We start from the raw sequence: 17729 nt of genomic DNA, 5'->3' as shown, positions 1-17729 counted from the left end.
TCATAATATTATTATAAACGCAGGGTTTTGTTTTTATAAATTAAAAATAAAGTTTAGTTCAAAGTTTGCTAATACAAAAAAAATGTGTTCCATCACTGATGATGTTCTTTACCTAGGTTCTCTTAGAGCAGAAGGAAGTTATAGACTCTGGTGATGGATTTCTTATCAATACTCACAGGTGCCAGCTAGGCACAGTGGTTCGCACCTGTATCCCAGCTACTCAGGGGGCAGAGATTGAAAGGATTATAGAGCACCTGGCTCAGCACAAGGCCCTGAGTTCAAACTCCAGTACCAGAAAAAAAAAATCTGTTCGGTGCTGCACCAAAATCTCAAGCAAATGTTTGCATACCACAGGCCAAGAAGGAGAGTCCCTAGCCTCAGACAGGAGCAGTTTTTAAACTCCCCAATGTCTTTTCATCACAGCTGAATAAGTGGAATGCTGAATGAAAGTATCTGGGTGACAAAAGCAAGGCCATTTTACTCCTGATTCTACAAGGAAGCACAAGAGAATGAGAATGGGTGTTGGTGACCATGTTCCGATCTAAGGAGCTGAATCACTGATGTACTCATCATTCAACAGCAAACACATGGAGTTTGATTGATCACTTAGGGGATGCTAATCAGTTAACAGACACACTATAGCTCATCATTGATACCTTGTACCACAGAAAGAATTAGAGATGGTCCTCTTTTTTTAATTTCGCTATGTTTTCTTGGTTTTACTTATTTTTTGTCTTGTTTTTCCTGTGACTACTACTGCATCTCTCTGTTTACAAATCCCAAAGACACTATTGTCCAGCCGTGATCTTGAGGATACCTGGTACCCAAAAAAGTATTCAATGACAAGATAATTAACTCAAAAATCCCAATTCTTTGTTTATCAAATTAAGATCAACATAAAGACCTAGATAATTAGTTTTTGATAAGTTTAAAATCAAACGTGAACAATTTTTCCTACTTTGTAATTCAAGATAGCGATTCTATCTTAATTTTCTCATTTACTTAGATTTTTCAGAGAACATTATATTAAGAAGAATGTTTGGGATATGTTCTCTAAATGTTTATTAAACACTTAAGTATATACTAGGTTTTTCAAAACATTAGGTTTGGACACAACTGGAAATCAGTAAGCTGAAGTATATCTAAACTTAAATGTGATGACATCTGTAATTATATCTACTGTATAAAGTAAGACTTATCATAAATGCTTCAAAATAATGAGGAAAAGTTGTCTCTGATGTCACAATGTCAAATAGGAAATCTTAATGAATTCCTGACATTGCTATCACCCTTGGTTTAAAATTTACTAAGTTGATACTCAGCTATTTAAGTATTTGCTGACCCTTGCAAAAGTTTAAATTTCATATCTTTTCAGGTCTCCCAACACTACTATATATATTTTATCTTACCAGTGAGTCAGTTTATCCTTAAATGAAAATATATGGAAACTTTATATTTTAGAGTCTAAAATTCAAAATTTAAACTTTAAGGTTACATTTTTTTAATGGGAGCTGACCATCATAGCTGAGTGGAGAGACTTGCTAGCTGTCAACCAGAAACTGGAACTTAGCTATTATCTCACCTAAAATAACTCCAGTTACCTTTATTGCCAATACAGAACTGACTCACAGTTTTTAGTCCCATGTACTCTGAATGTGACTTTGGAACAGGAAGATCACTGGGTAAAGAGGAAAGACCATCCCTTATTTTTTACCAAATGACGCAATATAACTAGTACCAGGAGGCTTTAGACCTAGTTAGGGATTAATAGGAGGTAATTTACCAAACACTTTATTCCATTTTCTTCTGAGAGGACTTAGAACTCTTTGACTGAGGTCCCACCAGGATGAATGGGAGAGGCAGGTCCCCCTCCCATACCCACTCCGACTGATGTTTCTGTAATAACCACCTCCTCCTCACCCTCAGCTTCACAAAGGAAAGGTCCAAATGTGCTGTGCTGAGTGAGAAGCATGTTTTCACTTGGCAGTGACTCCTACCCACCCCCATCTGTTTTGGGATACTGAGAATGTTTCATTTTGCGATTTGTTGCATGCCTGATGGTCTGGATATAACAAATGAGCACAGAGGAAGGGGCCTGAGTGAAACTTTCCTGGAGATTAAATAATGGACCATGTATTGAGACATATAAAGTGACACTCCAAGGTTAAAATAATCTTCCCTTTGAAATTGGCATTGATTTATGTGAGTTCTGTGCTTGAGCCCTGGACCTCAGCTCCTTTGCTGGCAGCAGATCCAATAGTTATGCAGTCCAGATTCTGCTGAGCAGCTACCCAAGGGAGAATGAGCCGCAGACTACTCTAGTATGTCCCCTTCCTGTTCTAAACTAAAAGGCCCCACGGTTCATCTTCATACCAGGAATTCTCACTTTCCTTTGTCCCTCATACAGGAATTGATCTTTTCCCGACAATTTCCCTTATGTCACCCGGGGGGGGGGGGAAGCTCAGGCATAAAGAAATCCTCAAGGCACAAATCAAAAAAGAAAGAAAAAGGAAGTGCGGAGTAGAAAGAGCTGAAGTCTAGAAAATTATATGTGCATTTATGTGTATATTAGCATGCTCATTGCAGATGCAAAGAATAAAAGGTCGATTTTCCTATCACAAAAATAATTTGGGAAACAGCTGCTCCCATTCTGCAACATCGTTTGCAAAAAAAGCAACAATGCTGAGCCTATCCTTCCCCTTAAGGAAAGTCTGCTCCTGCAAGCTGTTCCTCATTGTCTCCAGCTCTGGGGATTTTAGTAAAAATTTGATAGGCTCTGACAACTTCTAAAGCCATGAGCTCCCTATGTGGGGAAAAAAAGTGTTATCTGTGGAGGCCAAGAAATGGCGGATTTTACATTTGATCTTGTTTTTAAAGATCCACATTGAAAATGCATAGTTGAATTATCTTCCATCACCACACTCAGTCTCAGATGCTGGAGATTGATGCCAGGCCTCTCAGCAGTCAATTCTAGTGTTTACTTCTGCAAATTGTTGATCCAGAAAACCAATTTGATAGCAAAATAATCTGTTTTTCCTTTCATGTACCAAATCATAACTTCATTTTACTATTCACAGACTAGAAAGGACAGAAAACTTTTGTCCATAAACAAATATTTAAGATTTTCCAAGCAGTGAGTTAAACCCAGCAATGGCACATAAAGCAAAAACTTCCCCAAGATTTTGGAAAACCCTTCTCAGGAGAACCCCAAAGATTTAGAAATTAACTTTGGGTCCTAATTTCCCTTCTCCCTCAGTGCCCCAGGACCCACTGGCTTCAGGGAGCATCTGGACTTAGGCACAGACATACAGACTTTTGGATCTTGGTTTGGTTACAGAGAGTCCCAGATCTTACCTGGGTTCCCCCCACCCCTGCCAACACATACACTTAGTGTGTAATTAGTAGAATGTTTCCTTGCAAGTAACTGCGACCTTGGAGTTTGAGCCACTCTCAAGTCTTACTTCAAGTGAACACAGTCTTTTTAGGCCACATATAAATATAAATGTTTTAACTTGCTAGAGTTGTCACTATAAAGTATTACAAACTGAACGGCCAATAGAACAGAAATTATTGTCTCTCAGCCATACCAGCCAGCAGTCCAAGATGAAAGACTGGTAGGGCCCGACTCTCTCTGATGGTGCCAGGGAAAGATGTGGCCCCAGCATGTCTCCAAGCTTTCTGGTGATTCCTTGGCCATCTTCACATGACATTCTCCCAGCATGCCTGTCGCTGTGTCCACATTTCCCTTTTTATAACAACATTGTCTTGTTGAAGTAGGAGCCCATCTTTCTCCAATATATCTTAAGTAGTTATATCTGTTACCTTATCTGCCAATAAGTTCACATTCTGAAGTACTGGTGGTTAGGACTCCAGTGTGTGAGTGGAGGCTGGGAGGTACACAGTGTAATCCATACAGTTTACCTGTTTTTTGTTTTTTAACTTTATGGCTCTTCATGTCTAGGATATCAGAGCAAGTTCCTGAAGAGCTAACCTAGGGGACCTTTAACAACCTCCTGTTCTGGAAGGGAGTTATGTCCTTGGCTTCATTCATTAGTTGAACCATAAGAATTTGGTGATAATTTTACTCTTTCGAGCCTACAAAAAAATGACCTTCTATGGTTCAATTTGTCCATATTCAAGTGCATTCCCTTCTTTTCATAGAATATCCTCTTCAAGAAAACCAGAGTAGCTGAAATCTTCCCACTTGCCTGACCATAGGTTTCAAAGTTCTGTTCATCAATTGCCACAAGACAACAAAGGACAGTGCTACATCCCAGAATCATTGAATGAGCAGGCAGATTAGCACACCCTCCCTACCACTATCACCACTTATTCTCAAGAATTTTTAATGAACACATTCAAAACTGTACAACTATTATATTTACTTGGAAGGGTTTCAAAAACCCTCAAAATGATTCCAAGATCTGAAATAAACTAATAAAAAAAGTATAATAGCATCTAAACCAGAATTTCAGTTCCAAAAACACAAAGACTGTGTCTGTTATTATTTCTGTAGTCAGGTGATTGTATGGTGTCATTAGCCTGAAGAAAATGGAGAAAAAAAATACCACATATCGGTGAACAAATGTTACTGAAGTTCAACCTTGAATTCTGCCCAAGAGTTATCTCAAGGTCCCTTGAGGACCCTTAATTAGAATTTCTTAGTCTAGTTATTGAATAAAACAAATATAGTGCTCTGAAAGGTAATCAATGGCCCTTTGGGCTTTCTGAGTATGAAAGCCACTAGAAAATAAAGATTTAGGAAATCATAAATCATATCAATAAAGCAATATGACTTGAAGCTATGGAGGCATTTCTCTATCCCACCCACAGCATCTCTAGGTTGTTGGGCTACATTGTACTCTCATCAGAGATGCTCTGGGTGCTCTTCTTCTTCATGGTCAAAGAGCCTGGGGGCCTCCTAATCCAAAGATCATCTCTGAGCAAGTCATAATGTGAACCATGTTACAGCTTCCCTAAAAATGCCATAGCAAAAGTACGGCTAGGGGGAGATGCAGCTGCCTTGTGCACAATGACTGACACCATGCTTAAGTGACTAGTGGTGTCGGGGAATCTCTAAAATTTGTTTCTATGAAGTTTGTATCCAAGAAACCTACCATTTTGTAACTGCTGATGCATTATGGGTTTGTGTAGCTGTCAGGATCGTGAGAAGTAAAATTTTTACTTTCAATTTAATCATAGAAAAATTTAAACAGTCTATAATATCTATTATAAGACTGCTAATAATGTCAATTTAAGCTACTTTTTCTTAGAGTAGTATGAATAACAAGAAATGAATATTTAAAATATCAAACCAAAGCAACAGTGATCTGAATAGGTGACTGTATTTTGTTTTTTAAATACTCTAATGTTTTTAGTTTTTCTACCAACACATGTATTTTTCAAAAAAAAAAGACTTAAATGAAAAGCACATGAATTAGAACTATTTGCTTATTTACTCAACAAAAATGTATTGATTCATTGCTTCCTATATTAGGTACTGTGCTTGGCATGGAGGATTCAATTCTGGTGCAACATGGAGTTTAAATTCTAGTGTAAGAGATGCAAAAAAAATTTACAACAAAAATTAAATCTTAGCATTATGAGGAGAAAATACAGTGTTCATCGAGACTGCATGAGAGGGGAACTTGTCTGAGAGACCCAAGGCAGGTTTTCAGAATGACATTTTATAATACTTGAGAACAAAGGAAGACAAAAAGTGGTGATCTAGAAGCTGATACAGGATCTTGGTTCATGAGAGATGCTGAGAGAAGACCATTACAGTTGGAAGCACAGAGGGAGAAGAATGTCCAAGATGATGCTGGAGAGGTAATGAGTTCAGGTCATACAGGAATTTGATGGCTGTTAAGATTTGGAAGGAAGGGCATCAGAATATTTTTAAACATACCTCTCTGACATTCTGTAGAGAGTGTATGTGTCAGAGGAGCAAGAGTGAATCATAGAAGTCCAGTTAGGGAGCTACTCAAATGATCCTGAAAAAATATGATGGTGGCCGAGCGGGGAGCACAGAGAAGAAATCAGGGAAAACAGAGTCAGTGAGCTTGAATGACTAATGGTACATTAGAAAAAAAAAAAAAGAAGTGTGGTAAGAATGACACCAAGACTGTGAAAAAGGAGGGGTTCTATGAAAGGAAGAGGTTGAGTTCAGGTTTTCTTTCCTTTCTGGATTTTTTTCAATTATAAAATGGAATTGCTCATTTAAAAAAGACAAAAATGATTTGGGAAGAGATTAATTATCATTCTCTCACATTTGAACTTACCGATGTTAACAATTTGATGTAACTCCACTACCTTTTCCTTTCATCTATGCATCTGTGTATGCACTTATATGTTATTTAATATTTGGGGTTTTTAAAATATAAATTGCTCCTAGAATTGCAGTGAATATACCAAGTAGAATATTAGATATAAGCCTAAAACTCAGACTGTGTGAGTAGTCTATGTGAGGTACATGATGAACACATAAATTTACCTCTGTGTAAATGATGCCTAGACCTTGGGGATAGACAAGTGTGCCTGGGAGAAAGTAGGATCTGGACAGAGTCCTGAAGAAGGGCAACCTTTAACAGCTCGATGAGAAGGAAGAAGAAAAGACAGAGAAAGGGAAGAAGGAATCAGGAGAGTGAGCCAAGAGTGACAACTGACGCCAAGAGGTCATTAATGAAAAGTTCACTAGACTGAGCAGCAAGATCCCTTAATGGCATTAGAGAGCCATAGCGGTGGAGTGGTTAGGACCAAAGCCAAATTGCTGTGAGCTTAGGAGTATATCGAGATGGATAAATGATGCCAAAGCAAAAAAAACAGCTGACACAATTAAACAGTTAGGAAAGCGATTTTGCAAGACTCAGTCAGAACTCAACTCCATTGAAACAAAAGCAGCGCTTTTTCTCAAGTGCTGCAGTGAGAGAAAAAACACAAGGTATACTTCGCCCACCATATCTGCGGGTTCCACATCCATGAATTCAATCAACAAACTATCGATCAAAGTATTTGAAAAACAAATTGCATCTTTGCTGAATATATGAACTTTTTCTTGATATTATTTCCTGAACAATAAAGTATAGCAAGTATTGGTATTCTATTTACCTTATATTATAAGTAATCTCTAGAAGATTTAAAGTGAAAGGGAGGATGGACTTAGGTTATATGAAAGTAAAGAAATGGAACATCCATAGATTTGGGTATCCGTGGGGATGGAGGGGTGTTCTAGAATTAATCCCTCCACCCATACACAGATACCTAGGGACAACTGTATTTGTGTTTACTAATTGACTTTGCCCAAAGGAAAAGTAAGCTAAGGAGAAGCTTTAAATTAAAAAAAATGTACATCTCAAAAGGATAAAGACAAAAAGAATTTCCAAGCACAAGTAAATGTTCTAAGAAAAGGCAGTGGGGGAAGGGGTTGGGAGGCAGGGTCTACAGTCAGGAAGAAGCTTGTCCAAAGTCTGTTTTCACTGATGGGAACATTAAGGCCATCTTACTTTAAAGAAAATTGTCCAAGAATGAGGGGAGAAAGGCAGAGGGAATGAAGGGGGAAGGGAGAGAGAATCAGACAGACACACACACTGACTGTCTTAAAGGAAATGTGTGCCCAGGTGTTAGATATGAGGAAGATAGAATAGTTGGGTAGACAGAGAAACAAGGAGAAATGTTAAAGAAATTAGCCAATTTTATCTACATTTTACTTAATTTTACCAAATTGACCAATTTTATCAAATGGCAATAGGTGGCATTAACAAGGAAAATCTCCTAAGAAGGCAGAGGACTTGGGATTCAGAGGGCTTACAAAAGAAGCAGACCCTGGTGTGAGGAGAGCCTGCTCACTGACTACATACAGCCAAATGCACAGTTAGTGGCAGGAATTTGAAGTGCCGTCTAAGAATTTGTGTGTGTGTGGGGGGGGGTAGTTTCAGTGTGGTCACAGGCAGAGTCACCTGCTCATGGAAGGTAGAGAGAAATTAGTGATCTGACAGCAATGAAGAAGATTCCAGAGGGGAGAGAGCAGGAGACCAGAGAAGTTCACCTGGGCAGAGGGGAACATTGAGGTTTCCAGGTGTGCATTTGAAAAAGTAAGGTTTTATCCCCAGAGGTGTGATATTTCTCAAGAAAGCATCTCCTGGGATGTCACAAAAAAGACAATGGGGTCTCTAATGTTGAAGTTATTTAACAGAGTATTTAACCACAATATTTTTAAAAGATGAGAAAGACAAAGATATCTGCAAAAGTGACATAGCCATTAACAAAAGCTGTTACAGTACTATTACTTGATGGTGGTATTTTTTCAAGTAAGGACTGAATGCATAAAACAAGTAGACTTTTTTTCTGTTTTCTTTCATTTATTTTTACCTAGGGAAAAGGTGAACATGTAGCTGGTGGCCCTAAAGGAGAGAAGGTAATAAGATTTTAAAGTGAATAAAAGGGCCATGGTTTGAAGCGACTTACACACTCACATCAGGGCTAGTTCCACTTTGGCAGTCACCTCATCCAGGGAGACTGTCCTGCCTGCAGCAAGCTGGAGCCCCAGCTGCCTCCTGACCAGGCAGCAGCCTGGACTCCACTGTAGAGGCAGCTACTCTCTTCGGTGATCACTACAGAGCAGCAATTTAGTACAAGAAAGGGGCATGTCAAGCAAATAACTAATAAGGTAAAGAAAATGAAGACCCACGTTAGATGGTTCATGAATTCATGTAGGTAGCAAAACCAATCTGAAGTCTCACTGTTTTGTGTGTTTCTAAGCACCAAAACCTAGGCCATCGTGAGAGCATTCTTGGTGGAATTTTATAATGCACAGTAATGGATAAATAGTTATTTTAAAAACAGCTTTAAAGTAAAAATGCTCACACATTTCCATTACATTCTTATTGTCATCACTTGTAGATTTCATTTTATTACTGGCAAAAATGACAGATTAACTTTTCTACTCAAAAAGATGTTTCACTCCTGTTTGCTTCTAAATTCTTGATGACCTTGGGTTCATTGTGAATGTGCCATTTTCAGAAAAAAAAAAACAATGCATAGTAAATCTACAGACAGAAATAAGTAGATTTGAAAATGCTCTGAGGGAAGGTGGCCTGTGAGTGCTACCTTCATTCATTCACCTGGTAAAAATTCTCTTGATTGAGGGCAGGGTATTTCAACATAAATCCAAGAAAATACAATTTCTGTGCCTAATAAATCAGCACAGCCAAACTATTCAAAAGATTGTATAGCCCTCACCAGAAAATACTGCTGAAAAATAATATCCACAGAAACTAGGAGCTTCTTATAGATTAACCGTAAAAATGAAAATTCCTGTAAAATAAATAAATTAATAAAACATTAAAAGATTGAAAAATGATTCCACAGCAACGTAAGTCACTTCTGTGTCTTGGATCTTCCTGCTAGTACATTAGCACTGCATCCTGTAACTCAATAGCTTTCAGAAACTATATCCCACCATAACAAACGCATTGCATTTTAAGCAATTACTACTAGACCCCTGCAGGCTAGGGTGGATGGGGGACCAAAAGAAAGCCACAAAGCTTGTCACACAGGACAGCTGAGCAAAGAACAGAGTTGTGACACTTTTAAAGCATTTAAATGATGATTCATTTCTTGGAAGAAAACAGCTGGCTTCTGTTTTGCTGTGTTCATTAGGAAGCATATGTTACTTAGGAATTCATAAGACCTCACTGATGAGAAATTTGATTCTAGAAAACAGGTGTATTTCAACCCCTAAGGACCTTTTCTGTTGCTCAAAATCTTTTCTAATTGCTTCAGAATCTTAAGTGGATTTGGAAAAAGCCAGTGGCAAACTGTTCCCTCTTCCTACCCAAATAAATCACCTAGAAAGAGTCTGCAAGGAACTTGATGCAGTTCCTGACATAAATGTACATATAAAAGAATTTTTTTTAATTGTCATAAATAAGGGAAACATTCTGCCAATAAGTAACACATAAAATAAACTAATGAAACATAAGTATAACAGTGGTTAGAAGAGCAAAATCAACGCTGCTTATAACTTCATATTAGATGTATACGTTATATTTATAACTTCATTTACAATCTATAAACTTCACTTACATGAAGTTATAACATATACATATGAAATATAAATATATATGAAGTATAAAGATGAAGTTGTAAATATAATTGGATTAATATATTAGTTTTTAATTGTGGTTTTTTATGAGTTATCACAGTTTCTGTGTTATGCCCAATGGTTCCCCTGGCTGCAAAAGTACAATCACCTGGAGAGCTTTTCAAAAACACCTGTGGTGAAGCCCGGTCTGTGGAGACTTTGATGGTGGAGGGACCACTGTCTCCACTATTTACAGGTGCTTCAGGTATTCTAACAGGAAGTCAAGGATGAGAACCACTGAGTGGAGGGAAGAACATTGACTTTGGGAACAAAAGTTGACTGTGGCGTTAACAGATGTGCCACCTTGGGAAAGCCCCTTGCTTTCTCTAAGTACCAGTTTCTTCTGTCACAAAATGGGCACAATCATATCTACATGAAGAGTAGATAGGAAGATTAAAATCAAATGATATGAATTTACCCCAAAACACAATTTCTAACACACATTAGGCCATCACTGAAGAGCTGTTCTTTCCTACTCATCTATTTTAAAGTTTCTTTCCTTTCATGAGGTCTCACTTAACTCTTTTTCATAATTAGTTGTTGCATTGTCTTGCTCCTCTTTGTGCTGACCTCCAAAATTCTAACAGAAACAACTTGAGTTGTGTTGTAAAATAAGAGATTTAACTATAAATATAAGTTAAACCCATGAATGACTGATCATTGCTGTATAATACACCATTCCTCCATATACCAGAAAATTAGGATTACAAAAGGCAGCCTATATTTGGAAAGCAGTTTCATCAAGAGGCACCAGAATACGCACAAGCAGTCTTAGAATGTACATATAAATCACTTCCAGTTTAATAGTCACATTCTCTATCAGGAATGCTAAGGGAGAGTCACCAAGGAGCATGACCGGATGTTAACACTAAATGGCAATGGAGGCCATCGTATGCAGTCTACCAAAATTGAAATGACAACCCCACTCTGTGGCTTGCCAGAGACAGAAAAGATGGTGAAGGGATTATGTATTAGCAATATATTGAGGAGAGCTGCTCTTTATAGAGTGGAAGAAGGTGGCAGAATAAGGACTCCTGAGAAAATAACAGGTGTCTTTTGGAGCAGACTTTAAGTAGGCAAGGTGGAGTCTCAATAGCACATGACCTTTTAAATAGCATCAAACGTGTTACACTGAAGGATGGTCTTTCCTGATGTTCAGTAAATTCATCACTTGTGTTTCAACTCATGTTCATTTTAAATATGAAAAACAGCATGTATGTGTCTAATATTGAGTATAATGCTTTTGCTTGCAGAATTTTATATGAGGAATGAGTTCCTATGGTTCCCTCCAAGGCCAACCTCACCCAGGGACTATGCAGAGATGGACCACACCCCTGTTCAGTCCTTTCTGTAGATTTTATCTCAGCTCTGTTTTCATCAGCTCAAATGCCCAATTACTTCTCCATGGATATTCTCCTACCCCTCCCTCTTTGATTTGGGGCTGATGTGATTGTTATAACTAGTTTCTAGAAGCACTTAGTGCTTTCTACTTCTGTTTATTAGATTAGTCTAATTATAGGCATATTTTTCCTTTACACCTGTATACTAGGGACTTTAGTGCTGGCCAATTGTTTATTTCTTCTTTCAATCCACAACATTCATGCCTTAAAGTAGTCACCAAAATCTCTCTTTACTTATTTTGAATACAATTTACTCTCTCTAAAAGAAAAAATGATTTCTCCTACAATGTGATAATTGTAAGACATAGATTACTCTAAGATGTTTAGATGCTAGAAAAACATGCTTCTATATTTTACTGCATATTAGGATAAAAAGAAATTTATCTAAGTATATATTGATAGTCCAAGGAGATTTTGCCTTGGTACTTCAGGTCTGCATGTATCCTGCTTTTATCAGATTAACCCCTCCCCTGTTATTTACTTATTCTCTATTCCCATGCTTACTGTATAGTGCATTATGTTGTATTCATATAGAGATGGGCTGTTTCCTTATTGTTCTTTCTCTAACATTTTCTTTCTCTCTCCCATCTCCCATAGCCCCCTCAGACAGACTCAGTAATATAATTTTGTTCTCTCTGTTACTACATATACATATATGTGTGTAGGTACACACATATACACACACATATATATGATCATATATGTTTCTACATATACATTTAACTTATAGATCTAGCTTTCATATATGAGAGGAAACATGTGACCTTTGGTTTTTTTGAGCCTGGCTTACTTAGCTTAACACGAAGTTCTTCAGTTCCATCCATTTACCTGCAAACAACATAATTTTATTCTTCTTTAAGGCTGAATAAAATTCCAATGTGTACATAAACCACATTTTCTTATTCCATTCATCAGTTGTGAGGCATCTGGGCTGCTTCCAAAACTTAGCTATTCTGGGGATGGGTGCGGGGAGGGGGAGGGCACAAGGAAGAGGGAAATGAGGATATATATATGGTGAATGTGTTTTGTATCAATATATGAAAATAGAAGAATGAAACCTGTTGAAATTTTTCTAAGAAGGGGGTTGGGGGAAGGAGGAAGAATGATGGGGGGGTAAATCTAACTAAGATATATTGTAAGCACATATGTAAATATCACAATATATTTTCCCGAACAACTATCATATGCTAATAAAATCAAAAATAAATTAAATTAAAAAGATGTAGCTCACTAAACTCTAAATTTCATGGGATTACTTTAAAGAACATATTAAGTGTTTAAACTTAAAGTGTGAGTATATCTAGAGAAAAATAATCTATGGATATATAGATAGCATATGGATTTAGAAGACACTATGTAAGTTTGTATGCAGATAACCAAACTTTGAGAAGCACTATTGTAGAATTTACATGCCAACAAGTCTGTAAATTGACTCTATCAATTTGGTTACTTGGTTGTCCCAAACAGGGCATTAACATTACTGACTAAAAGCTTGGTAGTATGAAAAATTAGTACTGAGATTTTTTAAATTTAATAAAATCAATATTATGTTCATTAAATATAGTTTATAAATCTAGAAGACAGGTCAATAAAAACATGATCATGACTGTCCATTACACAAAATCCAAAAGTACGGATTTTTATAGAAATGTAGAAATATGACAAAGATTTTAGGGCTGTAATAATTGGGTAGACTGTTGTTTAAGGCTTCAAAACAAAGACATGCGCACATCCATGCAAGAGAGACAGGGTTAAGATGCTCCCTGCAGCCTTGTTCATAACGGAGAACAACCCAAGTGTCCATCAATTGGACTGAGATCAGCACATTAGATGGTAACCAGTAGTTACAATGAATGAAGGAGATACATGTGTCAATACAGATGGATATTAAAAACAAAGTTGAGTGAAAGAAAAAAACAAGTTACAAAATGCTATAGATTAAAATATATATATACACATATACATGTATGAAAATAGCATAATGATACCCACTAAAAGCAACTTTTGGAGGGGATGGGGGAATAAGAAAGGATTTGATCAAAGTATATTACATGCATGTGTGGAATATCACAATGAAACCCTTTGGTATAATTAATTTGTGCTGATTTTAAAAAGATAAAGGTCTTTATGGGATTTGTGTTAAATACTTAAAGTAATATGTTGTTTATGATTCCATGCATCCAGTAAAAATGAAAAAATATAGACTGAAAGGTAACTACTAAATTCATGAGAGTGAATTCCTCTGGAATGGGAAGAGAAAAGGAAATAAAGAGGGCTTCTTCTTGATTATAAATTCTTTAATTTCTTTCATTTTAAGTGCCTAGTACATGAAGGTTTACCATATTCTACTTTATTTTCTATTTGTTTTTTGGAAGCAAAAAACCCCAGGATATCAGTCCAGAAATGTAATGGTGAAAATCATTTTACATAAATGCTCTTGAGGTGGGAGAGAAAAACCAGAATTGCATATCTTCTAATAGCTATGTTGAAGAATTAGGTGGTTATTGAGGGACCCTGCTAAATACTACAAGATGTACAGTGCCAGGACTCTGCTGAAGTCCGATTAGTGACATAATTCCTTTCTACAAGTATTATCCCTCTAATTGTATTCTCTGCAAATACTCTTTATATGTCACATACAAATCCCTCTGTAAGATGTTATGGTTAGAACATCTTAGACATTTCTTAGCTGCTGCTGTCACCACCTGACAAGAAAATGCCTTCTTTGTCCACAGTGAGCTGGTCATCTAAGCAGTAAGAGAACAACTGAGGGACTCATTTTTTTTCATGTGACTACTGACTCTCTACCTAGAAAAAGAAAAGAAGAAGGGTTTGAAAGAAAATGAGTCTGGATTATTGTGACATTTAAACTCTCTGATATCTTTGAGATCACAATTTTTTTTATGTTTTGATATGCCAGAACAAAAATCATTATTTTTTCTCCTCTAGATGTTCTTTCCTTGAGAAAATAACTGACGTTTGTTTCACATTAATTTTAAATATCATAGTGAAATGTTATGGATTTCTAAAAGACTTAAAGGCAATGAAGGTGCTGATAAACACTTAGTTATGCAAATAGCCAGACTAGATTCTGAAAACTAGTAGATGGATTCCTGGGTCAAAAGGAAGCAGTCAATCACTCTGAACCTGCAGTCAAACAGTACTTATCTAACCTCATGCAAAATCTCTTTTCTGCTTTTTCTTAAAATGGTGAAACTGGACTGCCAGGTTTTCCAGGGTCTATTGGCCCTAAAGAACAAAAAGGAGAGCCTGTGAGTATTTAAGTTTTGAGGGCAGAGGAAGACTATTAAAAAAATTGAATTAAAAATATGTTTCCCATCAGCCCCTATTTCATAGACTTTGGTTGACTCTGTCATGAACAACAGATCAGATCTTTAAGCAAGTTTACAACATGTATTATCACAATCCATAAAGAAATTGCATGAAGTAAGCTATTATCACTTTCATTCTTCAGATGAGGAAAGCGAGGCACAGAGAGATTAAGCACCTTTCCTTAGGGCACACAGCTAATATGTATGAGAGACATGAATTGCACATAGGTGGGCTGATTCCAGACCCAGGCTTTAAAACCACTAAACCTCCCTGATATAAATAAGCAGTATAGCTAAAATGAGTATTAAAATCAATAAGTCCAAAGACTGTACTAATTTATCTAAAAAATGGGAAACGTTTATGCATTTGCTCAAATAACTGCTCTCAGTACATTTCTGAAATTGTTTTCCTTTCTGTTTTCTGTAAGATAAAAGTGACTTCCCAAGCCACTTTTCAATATTGCTGTGGCCAGTTTCTTCTGAAACATCTCTTTTGGTAGGGGGAGAGAAGATTTTTAAAAACCCTGCTATCTCATTTATATTTAAGTAGGATCACTTAAAGAGATTACAAAAAGCCACCTTACAAAAAACGACTTTTTAGTTTAATGGTGCTCATAAAAAATATCAAGGACTAAAAAGAACCAAAAACCTAGAAGGCTACAAGAGACAGGCTTAGCATACAATCTTTTTAAATGTAATACAGCTTTTCAAATCACTTTTACCCATTTTCCTTCCACGGTGAATCAGGAATCTTGGTTTCTGAGGGGATAAAAAAATGAAGAGGTCACTAAAATGCCAAACAAGAACAATAGTGAAAGTATTTAATGCCAAGCTTTCGCTTTGCCTCACCTTAACACTTAGCCATCTTTAGCAACCATGGCAATATTCGGAGGCAGCTTTAAAAGCAACACTGTACCTATGTACCCAGTTATTCTACTCTCAGGGTCATGCTTGTCCTTCATGTCTGGTCTGAGCCTCCCTGCTGTGATGCGGGATCAAACAGTCTTTAGTAGAGTTCTCCAACTCAGTGTTTCCAAGGATGTCTGGAAAATCTCATGTTCCACAAATCCAGCCCAGTGGCTACTGCCCCTTCCACACCTTCCAACTCACTCCTGATGGTCCACATTTGAAGGCTCCTCTTAACATCTGCTTGCTTCTTCTCCAGGTCGTCACCGTCTTCACTCCAAGTCCAAACATTGACACCCTTTCTCTTAATTTCTGGCATCAAGATTTAGTAAAACTTCGCTGGAAAGGCAGGAAGAGCGAAAAGAAAAGGTTTCATTGAGTTAGAGCAGTGCTCCTCAAATGTGAACGTGTTCTTGATTCCTGTTGAATCTTACTCAGTAGATCTGGGTTAGGGCCTGAAAGCCTTCATTTCTCACAAGCTCGGAGGTGCTGCTGGTTCTGTAGGTCCATGGACAACATTTCAAGAGGCAAGAATTGGAGAATTTCATGGTTTCCTAGGGGTTATATGCCTTTGCCTCTCTAGAGGTAAGCTATTATCACTTCCATTCTTCAGATGAGGAAAGCGAGACACAGAGATTAAGCGACTTTCCTTAGGGTACACAGCTAATATGTATGAGAGCCATGAATTGCACATAGGTGGGCTGGTCCCTCTGGCTTTCTCTCCCACCATCACCATTCAGGGGAGCCTGCCTGCTACATCATGACGGGCTTTAGCCTCATCTTACTTATCCAAGAGGACAAGCTTCTCTTCCCCCCAACTCTTCTCTTGATCCCATCATTACCCTATTCTCTCCATAAGTCTTTGCTTGCCTTCCTCCCCCAAGTTTATATTACTGTGCAGAGCAGTATCAACCATTCCATTATAGAACAGGATCTAGACTTGACTTTGCATAATAGCCAAAAGGCTCAAACAGAAGCGTAGCCATCATCCTTCATCCAAAGTGGAATTCTGAACCACTGATCCTGAATGGTAACTTTAAAATGGCAATTTGTCCCCCTCCTCCACTGGACATTGAGAATATGACTAGATGTGCAACACATCAGAGCTAAAATATACTTAAAGCGACCATCTGGTTGAACTCCATGATTTTAAAGAAAGGAAAGGCACTCTGAAAGTTTAAACAACTTGCCCACATATCATAGCCATTGGAGCTAGAACTAAATATCAAGTCTATATACAGCCAACCCCCTGGACGTTTTCCTCGTACAAGCCACTTTAGTTGATATGAATTTTGAGCTTGATAGTGACACTCAACAAGCAATGGCAGGACGAGTATGACATCGGCAGAAATAAGCGGTGGTGGAAGTAATGTGACCCACAACTCATGTGTAATTAACCTCATCTCAAATCTTCAAAATTACATAGGTGTTTTAGAATGAAGCCTGAAAAAGAAGAATATAAAGAAAACCTTGATCTAGTATATAGAAGTTAACCAATAATGAAGGATTTGGTCATGTTGGGTCCATATGGGGTATGTTAGTCAGTATAGGCTAGGTCATACTGAGTAACTGTAACCCTGATATTTCTGTGGCTTAACCCAAGGAAGGTTCTCTTGCTTGTGCAATATGCTCAGCATGGTTCAGTGGAGAGGGGCAGGAGGTGTGTCCATCCCATTCAGTTTCCAGGCTGATTACCACCATATAGCTACATCTCCTTTGGTATATATAGTCACCTCAGTCACCACCCCAGGGAAGTGGGACTGGAGAGCTATGAAGGACTTCTCACTGCCTCATCTTGTCATTTCTGGTTTGATTTTGTTGCCATAATTAGCCCCATATAACTGTAATGGAGCTAGGAAATGTGGGAGAAGGTGAGCCCATAGTCCCTAACACATAGGATACATGGTAAAAATCACTGAGGGTCATTTTATCTCACACAAGTGATTCATT

General features: G+C 37.6%; 1 protein-coding gene across 4 annotated transcripts in view; it reads left to right on the top strand.

The window, feature by feature from the left end:
- Positions 1-17729, top strand: part of Col19a1 (collagen type XIX alpha 1 chain) — a 336038-nt gene that overhangs the window by 242277 nt on the left and 76032 nt on the right. The window lies entirely within an intron of this gene.

Source organism: Castor canadensis, chromosome 1 (assembly GCF_047511655.1).
Source record: "Castor canadensis chromosome 1, mCasCan1.hap1v2, whole genome shotgun sequence".
NCBI lineage: Eukaryota > Metazoa > Chordata > Mammalia > Rodentia > Castoridae > Castor > Castor canadensis.
The sequence above is the reverse complement of the archived record's forward strand: the minus strand, read 5'-3'. Positions and strand labels throughout refer to the sequence as shown.